The 13,646-nt window shown below is 30.3% G+C and overlaps 1 non-coding gene across 1 annotated transcript; it reads left to right on the forward strand.

The window, feature by feature from the left end:
• The first annotated feature begins 1,125 nt into the window (after positions 1 to 1,125).
• On the forward strand, positions 1,126 to 1,232 carry LOC141688222 (small nucleolar RNA R71). Its single transcript, XR_012561680.1, has one exon. It is a non-coding gene; the product is annotated as a small nucleolar RNA R71 (small nucleolar RNA).
• Positions 1,233 to 13,646: the final 12,414 nt, after the last annotated feature.

The raw sequence follows: 13,646 nt of genomic DNA on the forward strand, positions 1-13,646 counted from the left end.
TCTTCCGTTAAAGTAACGGTCTCAAGTTCATCCAGTTTCACCTTCCTTGAAAGAATACTCTTCATAAATTTCGCATAACTAGGCATTTGCTCCAGAGCCTCAGCGAAAGGTATGTTGATGTGAAGTTTCTTGAACACTTCCAGAAACTTACCGAACTGTTTATCCAGCTTTTGTTGTTGCAATCTCTTAGGGAAAGGTGGTGGAGGATAAAGTTGTTTCTCCCCTGTATTACCCTCAGGCAGAGTGTGTTCAACAGTAGTCTTCCTTGGTTCCGCCACTTTCGCCTTTTGCTTAGCTTCTTCATCACCCGCTTCAGCTTCTCCTTCTTTTGCTTTTTCAGCATCAGCAACTTTTCTAGACCTTAAGGTAATAGCCTTGACTTGCTCTTTAGCTTCCTTCCTGCCTGGCACTTCAGTATCACTGGGAAGTATGCCAGGTTGACGATTAAGCACTGCATTGACTATTTGACCGATTTGATTTTCCAAGGTCTTGATCGAAACCGCATGACTTTTGCACAACAACTTAAGTTCCTCAAAATCAGCACTAGTGGGTGGAGCTGCACCTCCTTGTTGAGGATATGATTGCCTTTGAGCATAATGCTGTGGTTGTTGGAATCCAGGTGGATTGAACTGTTTACTTACGCCTTGCTGATATGGTTGCTGAATAGCATTCTGATTATTACTCCAGCTAAAATTTGGATGATTTCTGTTGTTAGGATGATACGTAGCTGGCACAGGCTACTGCGGTCATTGATAATTGTTCATATACTGAACAGATTCATTAACAAGAGAACACTGATCTGTAGCATGAGAACCTGCACAAAACTCACAGATCATAGCTATCTGATTGACTCCATAAGTGGCTAGAGAATCGACCTTCATAGACAGCGCTTGGAGCTGCGCTGCAATAGCTGTAGCTGCATCAACTTCCAAAATACCTGCTACCTTCCCAGGGATCGTCCTTTGAGTTGGGTTTTGATGCTCATTTACAGCCATAGTCTCGATAAGATTATAAGCCTCAGTATAGCTTTTGGCCCACAAGGCGCCTCCAGCTGCTACGTCGAGCATGGGCCGAGATTGGGCCCCCAAACCATTATAGAAACCAGTGATCACCATCCAATCAGGCATTCCATGATGTGGACACTTTCTCAACATCTCCTTGTAGCGCTCCCAAGCTTCGCATATAGATTCTGTAGATTGTTGCGCAAACTGAGTAAGAGCACTCCTCTTAGCAGCAGTCTTCGCCATTGGATAAAACTTCATCAGAAACTTTTGTGCAAGATCTTGCCAAGTAGTGATAGACCCAGCTGGTTCAGAATGTAACCAGTCCTTAGCTTTGTCCCTCAGTGAGAATGGGAAAAGCCTCAGCTTGATAGTCTCATCAGTCACACCATTATATTTGAAAGTACTGCAGATCTCGACAAAATTCCTTATGTGCATGTTGGGGTCTACAGTCGCAGCACCTCCGAAAGAAACAGAATTCTGCACCATCTGAATAGTGCCCGACTTGATTTCGAAGTTATTGGCCTCAACAGCCGGGTGCATGATGCTAGACTGAATGTCATCAATTTTAGGCCGAGAAAAGTCCATAAGAGCTGGATCTGCCAGAGCTATACGATCACCCATGATTACTGGCTCTTTCTGCTCACTTCCTGAATCCGAATCTTCAAATTCTATCTTCTCCGGAATATCAAGAACTTCGTCTATCTCCTCATCCGTATCTAAAGTCCTCTTGCGAGTACGAGAATGTGTTTGCATAAACGCTCGCTAAAGTACCTGAAACACAACCGGAAATAATAAGTAACACGTCTTAATCACTGAGTCCTAATGACCACTGATGGTAAGTACATAAACTAAACAAATACGCCGAGTCCCCGGCAGCGGCGCCAAAAACTTGTTAGGGTGAAAACACTCGCTAATAATACAAGCATGTATACGCGTTCACAAGTAATATAGAATACTTTCTAGTTCGTTCCCACAGAGACTCAGACTAATTATGTTCAATTACACTCACTCACTAATGTATGACTATTTCTCAATGTTAAAACAATAACACTTAGAATTGATTAACTAATTATTAATTACAATTAACTACGAGAATTAAGCACTTAATTAACACTTGAATTAACAATATTAAAACACTCATGAGATCACAACTTCATTACTACTTTCTTCAATAGTCATTGTTATTACCCTTAGCATGCAACAGTGATGATATTAATCGAACAACACGAAACTGATAAAAGCCAACTTTCATTGTACTAATAACATTCTACCAAACATCCACAATTAAGATAGAAGTTGAATAGTCATCAATTATGTTGAGCTCCTATATGTCTACAGAAATTGACAACATAACGATTAAGCACAAGTTATTCCTTTTGATTACACAGGGCGAATAAAACGGTTAGAGTTACCCACTAATCATGCATACTCGTACATGAACCTATGCTAGCATGGCAAGTTCTAAATCTCCAGATCCACCGTCGCTTCACAAGAGATTAACACCCTATCTTATATGTTCGCGATGCACATAAGACGAATAAGCACAACCAATACTAGATATCATACAATCATCACACACTAAGGTATTAAACAACTAACTAAAGAATTCCATAGTAAATCCGTTACGACCCCATGATCACGTTTAGCCCATGATAGCACTCATCGTCATCATGGGTTCATATGAAAACATGATAATAACACACGAGAATAATAACTAAAACTACTTATATTAAACCAGAGTACGTCACAAGAGTAAATAGGTTCAAAGTAATGAAAATTAGCATCCAACGTTACAACGAAATAAAGATTCACAAGAAAATATGCTTCCTCTTCGTTGCGGTGTGCTAAAACAGTCTTCTTCCTTATCTCCTCGCTCTTCGATTCTACGATCCAACCTTTGTGAAACGTCTCTGAAATCTACTTAAATAGGAGTCCCATAATACCCAGCTAACTCAGAAGTTGGAAGTTAAACAGAACTAGGAGTCCAAAATAATAATTCTAATTTTCCGTCCCTGAGCGGCCGCTAAGCATTTCTGAGCGGTCGCTCAGCTTCTTGAGCGGTCGCAGCTTCCTGAGCGGTCGCTCTGCAGAGCTGAGCGGGCGCTCAGACCCCTACTGGAAACTGCTATGTTTTCCTCCCGTTTCTTCGCTACAATCTGCTCCTATCTTCCCGGTTGCAATGTCAAACACACGCCAAGGCTTATTATTGATGAAATCTCTGCCGAAATGCAATTATTATCTTGAAATGCACAAACACTAGAAAAACGCATCAAATACACAAAATACTTGATTTAAATATACCAATTCAAGCCATTATAAGACATTCTAAGTGGTATAAAATGCCACTTATCAACACGGTATTTCCTCAATCACATCATAATAGCACAAGCTTAAAATATTTGCATGGGATGGGGAAAACGAATTTATTCTATAAAACATAAAAAAATTGGTTGATTAACATCTTCGTATAAATATGTTAACACTTTTCTAAATTAAAGAAAAAAAGGTCTTTGACTCGAATAACACATCCTTTGTCGTGCACAATTTCTAAATCAAATTTAAGTAACTACCAAATTTAAATAAAGTAAATGTACGTTACATGATATTTAAAGTAAAATATTAATAAATATAAAAGAGAATTGTGTTTAAATAAATAATTAAATCTATTTAGTTGGAATAGATTTATAAATTAGTTAAGTATCAAGTTTAAGTAACAAAAAAGAGTTAAATAAATTTTAATTATAAAACAAACGGAGTAAAGTATATGTATGAGTACTGTGACAAAATTTTAATATTTTAATTTTAATAATATAGTATGGATATCTATCTGTACTATTATATTTTGACGAAATATTAAAAGTTTTTTTCTGTACACATTCTATTAATTGATTACCCTCACTTAATTCTAAATGTTAATTTTATTTAATATTCCTTACTTAATTTTTTTATGACCTATTTTTTAAAATATATATTATCCTAATTATATAATATAATAAATGTAAAGAATATCTAATTAGGATTTTTTAATAGGGTGTTTTCAATGTTTATATTTTAGTACATTAATTTTAAACAAAATTAATATCAAAAGATAATTTGTTGGTATGTGTAATGGACTATTGGCCAAAGTTAAAATAAAATTATAATTGAAAGATAATTTGTTGGTCGATATAATAATATCAAAAAAATAACATTTACTATTCTTTCGGACTAAAATATAATAATATTAAGAATATATTAAAAACAAGGTAAATACGATTACTTGGATTAGGTAAATCTAACCGGTTTATATAATTATATTTTTTTGTCTCTAATCTATATATATACTATTTTATTATAAGTAAAATATAGGATAATCTCATTGGTTGATTACCACCTTTTAAAAAATCACCCATATTCCATAACTAATAAAAATACACAAATTAAAAAAATGGAAATCACCCCTTTTCCATAATTAATAAAAATATACAAATTAAAAAAATGAAACAAATAAGAAATACAAATAACTACTGAAGACTTGTGCAGGAATCGAATACCTGCAACACCATAAATTCTTTGCAACACCAATAACACATTAAAAATACAAATAGATGCTTTCAATGAAAAACTTATTTAAATATGAGATTGGTACTCTACTTATATATTTTTATAATTATATAATAAAGAACTTAAAAGTGCAAGTATTACATCAAGAGTATTGTATAATAATTTTTTTGATATTTCAGTTTAAATAATATTAGTTTAGAACCGTGTGATGCAAATTTTTTTAATAAAATTAAATAATTTAAATTTAAATTGCAAATTTAATATAATTTCATTAATTTTAAATAAATTGAGGATATGTTTTAGCTCAAATTGGTAATTACTTGGTTATTAATATTTATAAAATTATTATTTTATATTATTAAATAGAATTATATTTCGGAAAAAAGGGTTTTGTTAGAAAAAATTGAAAAATGTAATATACTTTAGCTGAAAAAGGTTTTTTAAGTATTAATAATTTAAATAATATTTAAATTATTTTATTAGTTTTAATTTCCCATTATGTATTTAAAAAATGAATTATTTTAGTTTGGTAAACTTGAAAAAATAAAGTATTTTAGTTGAAAAAGGTAATTTTGTTGTTTGTTGAAAAAGGTAATTGGCTATTATTAGTAATAATCATATTTTGAGATTTTTTGAAAAATACGTTTTACGTTATCTTGCAAAAAATTGACTTTTGTAAGTTTTTACTAGTACGATTTTTCAATTTTCTTTTTTACTAAAATAAGATTTTATAACAAGATACAATCTCAAATACAATCTCAGTGACAAAAAAACCTGTCATTTTGCTGAAACTGTGGTATTTTTCAAAAATAGTAAAAAAAAATTGGTAAGGTGGAATTTTACAAACCGCAATTTAAGAAATGAAAAAAAAATACTTATTGAATCTCAAATATTTTCAATTAAAATCTTCAAGAAAATGCTACAAAAACCACATAAATCCCTCATAAAAATACCAAAAGCACATAATTTCTTCATGAAAATTCTACAAAAGCTGCATAAATAAATATAGTAGGGGGAACATTCTCTGGGAAACTCCATAAATATTACTGCAAATTCACAGAAAGAATAAATTTGTTTCAACACATAGATAAAAATAAAATAAAATAAATTACTGGGCTCGTAAAGAAATGTTCATTGAAACTAACCCTAGTGGATCCCGATTTGGTTCATATATGTTTCTTTCATCATTGGGAACTGTTTTCATTTTTCCTATATGAGCATAGTCATGAGCTTGGTCATCAACATGGTCCTACTGTTATAATCAGTCGTTCTGACCGTGTGCTAAAATAATATTTTTAATTGTACTAAAATTTATAAAGAAATATTTTTTTAAATACTTATTCTTATAACTATCTAGTCAAAATATGTTAAATAGTCAAATGATAATAATATAAAAGAACAGGACTATATATTGAAAACGCACCTGATAAAAAAAAAAGAATTTTAAAAAATATTTAAACAACTTTTAGGCAGAAATTGAGGGAATAGATAAATTATAGGAGTAAAATATTTAAACAGAGGAATATAAATGCAAAATTAGTTTCTGATTAGGTTGATACTTACAAAATTATAAATGCAATATTTGATATAAAAGCTGTCCCTGTGATTGTTATAGATTTGATACAGTTATTACTACTCACAAGGGCCGAAGTTAAATGTCTGGTGCCACATTAAACATTTGAATTTTATACCGTCTAATTAATAAAAACTTGATTGAAGTTTATTACATTTTATAATTAAACAAAAAATTAAAAATTATACTGTGCCGCATTAGAAAATGAAAAACTGCAGAAAGAAGTAAATGCATGTCGGTAAGTGCTATAGTGCCCGCTGTTCAGATGGTTGTTGAAAATATTATATTTCGTGTCAGTTTGAATATAACAATGCACATATACTCCATAGGCTAAATGGCAACGTCAATTTTGTGGACAATTACTGATCATTGTCGCAACAATGTTTAACAAATTCAAATTGAAGGCTAGTTAAATATCTCAAAAAAAAAATAATCAAGAGAGCATGTTACGGAGGTGCTTTAACTTATATTTATATTTTAAAAATTATTTCCTCTATCCCAACCATTTCTTTACATTTTCCTTTTTCCAATTCTTTACATTTTTTCACACTACTTTTACTCCACTATCTTCCTTTTATATATTAAAAATCAATGGGTCCCACACTACAACCACTTTTCTTTTTTTTATCACTACTTTATACATATTTTTTAACCTCCATGCATCTTTTCGCTAAATTTAAAAACTTATTTTCTGAAAAGTGCTTTTGGCTGCTGTTAGAGAAAGTAAGTCCCCATACTTTCAGAAAAAGCTTGTGGGAAGCAGACGCTGATTTCACCATCAAACCTTACTAAAAGCATCATTATTTTTAATTTTTTGTATCACACATATACGTATCAAAAAAATTACCAAACAGTCATCTGATATTTACAATAGCACTTGCTGAAAAAAAATTACCAAACAGTCATCTGATATTTACAATAGCACTTTCACTTTTTCTAACAGCACAGCAATTTTTAACAGCAATCTCAAACAGAGCCTTAAAAAATTGGCTGGGACGGAGGGAGTAGTACTTATATTTTAAAAAAATTACCACCCTTTTTCTTAGATTTAAAAAAAAAAACAAATACCCTTAAACAACCCATGATTCTCCGGTCTCCACACACATGAGCTCAAAGGCAAAGAATGATTCCTTATTTACACAAAAGATTCGTTGACTGACATTATTATTGAGACTTGGACCTTCAATATTCCTCATCCAGTTGCTCTGCTACTTTTCCTGTCAAAAAAAAAAAAAGTTGCTCTGCTGCTTTTACAGTCCAGGCGCTTTTTACTGCTTCAACCCGGTACAGTGATGCCCCTGCAGTTTTTGTCTTGAGTAAAAAAGACCACAATAATTTACATAGTACAGCAGCTCTGCTATTTTTTCTTCATTCATCAAAATCTCAGATAGATATTACTACAGTGATAAGCCCAGTTGTTTGTATTCTTTCATAAAGCTACCTGCCATGAAATAAGTACTAAATTTAAACTGCCAGTACTCTCTTTTACTGACAATTACCAGACTAACTCGATAATATGGACCCATTATTGTAAATAATCCCATCCCAGCTCGCAAGTTAATTATAAATAATGTTATTTCCCTAAAGATAATTAGATGTCGATCATACATCAAGAGAATGTAGCTACTCAAAGTTAGATGCAGAAAAAAGAAAAATGCTTGAGCCATAAATTAGGTGCATAATTTTGCAAAAAATAACATTCTGTTAGTTTTGATTGAAATGGGCTTAGTATCGGTTTAACAAATATACAATCCAAATCTGGTTGATGACTAGTGCAACAATATTTAAATGCAGAGTTTCTAGTTTTCATGCAAAATATTATTTAGAACAGTTTTTCTTTTTTATGCTAACGTAAACTATGATCGTTAGATTTATTTTTCAACATTAGAGCAAGTTTAATAGTGTCCAAAGTAGTTATTTAATAAGTATTACAAGTGAATAAATTAAGTTATTGATATTAACTCGGAAAACTTGCACATGTTTTACGTACAGAGTATAATCATATATGCATTTGTGTGAAGGAAAAATAATGACTATATATAACTTGTGGAAAATAAAAAATTATTTAATTAAATATATACACACAATTATCATATATAAAAAAATTTGATTGGGTATCTTATATAAATTTCATGAGCTTATCTCTACACATCATTCCCATATTATAAAATATAGTGTGGATTTGGAACATTAGTTGTGCACGTGAACTCCAAAAATAAACCAATATCTTAATAACATATTTGAAATGTAATAATGAAGGAAAAAGAAAAGAAGGAATAAAAAAACTGTAGCAACAATTTTTGAATTAAAAATGAATCAGGCTTAGTAAGAGTAAATTAGAGTATCTCCATGGTAAGAACTCTTAGCTAAAAAAGTGTCAAACATGTTAAAGATAAATATTATTATAGATGTTATGTAAAAATTATTTTTTTCGAATGATATTTTCCCATTAGCTATAATTTATCTATGTTGACTATATTTGTCCAACCTATATAGACAATGTAGTCAAATTATACATAATCTATTACCATAATAAAATAAAATATTTTATTTATAATAACCTAAAAAAATTAGCAACATAATATTTGAGATATCATGCCAATAATGTTATAATTGTGCTTTAAAACATTATTACATTATTACATTCATCACATTTCTCATTTTTAAGGCGCCCTCTATTTCATTTTTTTGAGCAAAAATATATTTCCCTCTTTTTCTTCATTTATTTATAATTCAAATATATTATTATTTTAATAATAACACATGTTGTTGGACCTAATACATAAATATATTATTTCTAAATCACTACAATAATATATTTTTAATATATTTATAAGGTATATGTTAGGAAATTGTTGAATTTATTTTATAATTAACTTCAAAATAGGACATATGATAAGTGTTTCACTATTTTAAAGCAAATTTAAAACATTATTAGAGGTATTTTCCTATCAATTTTCAGAAATATTAATTTAGTATATTAAAAAAAATGTAAATTTTTTGATTTAACAGATCAATTAAGGCATGTATTGAATTTGCTCCCAAGCAACACATGATATGAACACACTACTTCTCAACACAACCATTCAGCTCCGGAAAGGAGTTGCGCCCGCCCACGGGAAAAATCATAGCGAGACACTACATCACATTTAATTAGAAAAGACAATTCGTAAATCTTAATAATTCCTAGCTATACAATTATAACATTAAAATTTCTATTCTTTCCCTCGTGTCTACATTCTACATTAACCTCTTGTTCTTATATGTAATCATAATCAATATATAATACATGTACCGTGTACACATGATTTTTTTTTCTGCTACCGATCGAATCCCTCCATTTATGTTGGATGTAAGCCATAATCTATTCAGTATGTTTTGAAATATAAAATGGTTTTGACTTTAACACACACTTTAAATTTTTACAGTATAATTACTGTGTTGAGTACCATACAAAAATAAAATTTCAAAAATAAAATTTTTAATTACGTGTCAGCACACGGGAGGGAGTACATGCAAAATCAGAATAATTCAGGCACCGTAAGAGAATATCAGTGTATTAACGAAAAAACTAGAATTTCTTAATCTCTTCTATATATAATAGCAGAACAAGAGGATGATATTACGAGATTAAAAAGTCTCATTGAAAAAGACGAAACTAACCCTGGTTTTAATATTTATATAAAAGTTGTGTATTGTGGAAATCGAACTCGGGTTGCTTCATTCTTTTATATATACAACCTCGTACCACAATATCATATTGTCACATGATAGTTACTTAAATATTTGTACAATTTATTTTAAAGAACTGAATTCCAGATATAAAGTTATGCATAATACATAAATGGATTATTATTTTATTTATTATTATTTTTTAGTTTGAAAATATATCTCATATAGTTTTAACATTTTTTTATTATAAATAGTAATTAAAATGTATATATATAATTTTTAAAGAAAATATTGAAAATAGAATTACCTATATATAAATAATCTAGCTTGGTATTAAATATTTAGATAAGTTCGAATTATAATGAGTCAATGAATTTTAGTTTATATTAAATTTGAAATCAGAATTTGGCCCATTGTTCAAAAAATACTCGAAATTTGACTACATGACTAGCCGAAAAACATTGTCACATTCTACATTTAGTAAATTTAAATTACAAGTTCGACGAGAATATCTTACCAATAATTTAAATTTTTTTGATATCTTATATTAATATAAATTAATGTGTTTGAGTTATTTATAGAATCAAGTCAATTGATTATTTATATTAAAATTACTAACTTCACTGATAGCGCAATAGTGTTTTGGGACTTGTCCCGATTTTAAAAATATTTGAAATTTGGAATGAGATCTCACGAGATTTGTTAAAACTACGATTATATATTAAATCGATTTATTTTTCATTTTTCACTTTAAAAAAACTAGCATTTTAAAAAGAATTCTTTTAGATAAACAATATTTATTGATCAAGATAATAATGTACAAATATTTTGAATTATTTTAATATTTTGAATTATTCAAATAAAAGTTATATATATACTATATTGTAGCATTTGATTCAATACATTTTATACTATTTAAAAAATATATATATTGTTCAATAATTTGAATGAATTAACTAGTTCAACTAATATTTATAAAATTTTATCGAATTAAAAAATATTTAATTTTAGGAAAATAGTATACAATATTATCAAATTATTATATGAAGAAATATTAGAGTTGTAATGAAAGAAACTTAAAAATAGTTTAAATAACAATATAATTACAATTTTTCCGTCAAATTCTTGAAAAAAATCATGAACATCAATAATAAGTCTTAAAATAAATAATTTATTTTTATGTTACATGATTGATACTCGATCGCGTAAAAAACAGATATGGATTGTTTGTTAGTGATAATGTGAATACCATATATAAATTATTGCAATTTATTTATTACATAATTTTAATTTTTGAATAATTATAAATACATGTTATTTAAGTAATCAATTGTCTCAGTGATATTAATAATGATTATACATGTACATAAATCAGATATTTAACATATAAATAATTGAAATCATCGTAATTTCTAAGAAATGTAACATACTATAATTCACATGCTAATAATTCACATGCTAACACACATATAACTTAATCTTATTTTGTTAAGAGTAGTGTAAAAAAACTAATATTTTTCCAAACATACATGCGTTAAATTTCAAAAACTAACATTTTTCATTAAAATCGATTTTTATATTAATAGTAGTGTAAATTTTATATTATTTAATATTATGATTGCAAGTATTTCTGAATTCAGTTATTCATTTTTTATCTTTTTAAATTGGGTAAGTTAACTGTAAGTTAGTAGAGAACTCAGTAATAATATAGACCAGTTATATAGTTTATTTAAATGAAATTCAAAATTTTTGGTCAACTCTGTATTCAACATATATGTTAGTTTTTAACTTTTTCTTTGTAAACATACCAACGACATTCTACATATTAAATTTATTTGTTTCATTTTAAACGTACATTAACTATCCTGTTTATATTCATACATTAAATACAATTATATAACACAAACAAGAATACATATATTTTTCTTAATAAGCTATATTGGAAATGTTGTGTAATTTAGTAATGTGTTGCATGAAAATGATACAAAGATAAATACGTTAGACATTATACAACATTTACAAATAAGAATATAACTAAAAACATTATAATTGCATGCATAAAAAAACTCTTGAAAATGAGCCGTGTATATCACGGTTTATTATGCTAGTTAGATACAATACATGTACAGTGCGTTGGCGTCAATCAGAAGAATGGATATGCATTGGAATCACCTAACTCTCTGACACGGAGCCATTGCTGACAGCAAGTTGCCATGCAATTCCCGCGATGTTCAGATCTGACATAAATGCAGGGTCTTTAATGCCCTCAACTGTTTCCTCACCCTTCAGTTCCTCTTTAAATAGCACACCACTTTTAGCATTTTTCGCAACACTCATAGTCCAGCTCCTGTGGAGTAGTATTATAGTTGCTTAATTATCCAAAATGGCAGTTAAGTTGCATGTAGCAGTGTGTGTAATGGTAGCAGGCATAATGCTTGTGCATGTAACAAGTGCACGTAATGCACCAACTGAGACTGTTGTCGGTGTTTCTAGTTCTGGTTGGGATGATAAGAAGAATTGCATTGTAGGGGGTGGTGTTGGTGGCATAGCTGGTGCTGGTGGTGCGGGTGTTATTGGCGGCATTGGGGGGATAGGTGGTGTTGGCGGCATTGGGGGGATAGGTGGTGTTGGCGGTGCAGGTGGTGCAGGCGGCTTAGGTGGAGTAGGGAGTGGTGCAGGCGGCTTAGGTGGAATAGGGGGTGGTGTTGGTGGTTTAGGTGGCGTAGGGGGTGGTGTCGGTGGTTTAGGTGGCATAGGTGGTGGTGTTGGTGGTTTAGGTGGCATAGGTGGTGGTGTTGGTGGCTTAGATGGTGTTGGTGGAGGTTCAGGTGTTGGTGGAGGTATCGGAGGTGTTGGAGGAGGTTCGGGTGCTGGTGGGGGTCTTGGAGGAGGCTCTGGTGTTGGTGGAGGTGTCGGAGGAGGTGCTGGCGGTGGTGTTGGAGGTGGAGCTGGTGGAGGTGCAGGGGGAGGTTATAGTGGAGGTGTTGGTGGTGGAGCTTAAACCTGATCATGTTATATTTTGATTTTTGCAGCTACATAGAAGTGCAGTGTTAACTGTTAGTGTCAAGTAATGCATGGTGCATTTTCATATTTGTAGTAACTTTTTCCTTTTCCATTTCAATATTGTCAAGTTCATGAGAGTGGTCTATGTACTACTACTCTTTGGGTCTTTGTTATGATTTGAAATGTTAGTGTGACCAGTGTCCTAGTGTTATGCAGTTACCTATATAGAAGTGCTAATACTGTTTTGGTCCTCTGAGATCGTTTATAAATTATTTGTTCTAAAAAATTTAGTTGAAGTTCTAAAAAAAAAAATTAAGCATGAAATAAAGTGTGACATGATTCACATATAATTTCAATGTTAAATTTTTAGCCCATAACCATAAGTTATACTTATAACTAGCTCTACACGGGCTTATTCTAAATAGGAATAAATTGCTATTTTTAAAAAAAATATATCATATATTTTTTTTGCAGAATGTGCAATAAATAAATTACATAATTATTAATCTTGACATAAATATATATTGTGAGATTAATGATTTATGAGAAGGATGTTGACTTGTGAAACTAATGACCTCAAAGTTTGTTGAACAGTTTTTCCGCACGCGCTTGTTCAAAATATAAATAAATTGTTGTTTTTAAAAAAAATATATGATGCATCATTTTTGCAGAATGTGTGATAAATAAGTTACATGATTATTTATCATGACCGGAATATGTATTGTGAGCTTAATGATTTTCGAGAAATATGTCTTGTGAAACTAATGATATTCCGGAGTTTGTTGAACTGTTTTTCTTATATATTTGATATTTATTATATATAAATAATTTTAAACCTTTCAACATTATAT

Source organism: Apium graveolens, chromosome 9, assembly GCF_009905375.1.
Source record: "Apium graveolens cultivar Ventura chromosome 9, ASM990537v1, whole genome shotgun sequence".
Lineage (NCBI taxonomy): Eukaryota > Viridiplantae > Streptophyta > Magnoliopsida > Apiales > Apiaceae > Apium > Apium graveolens.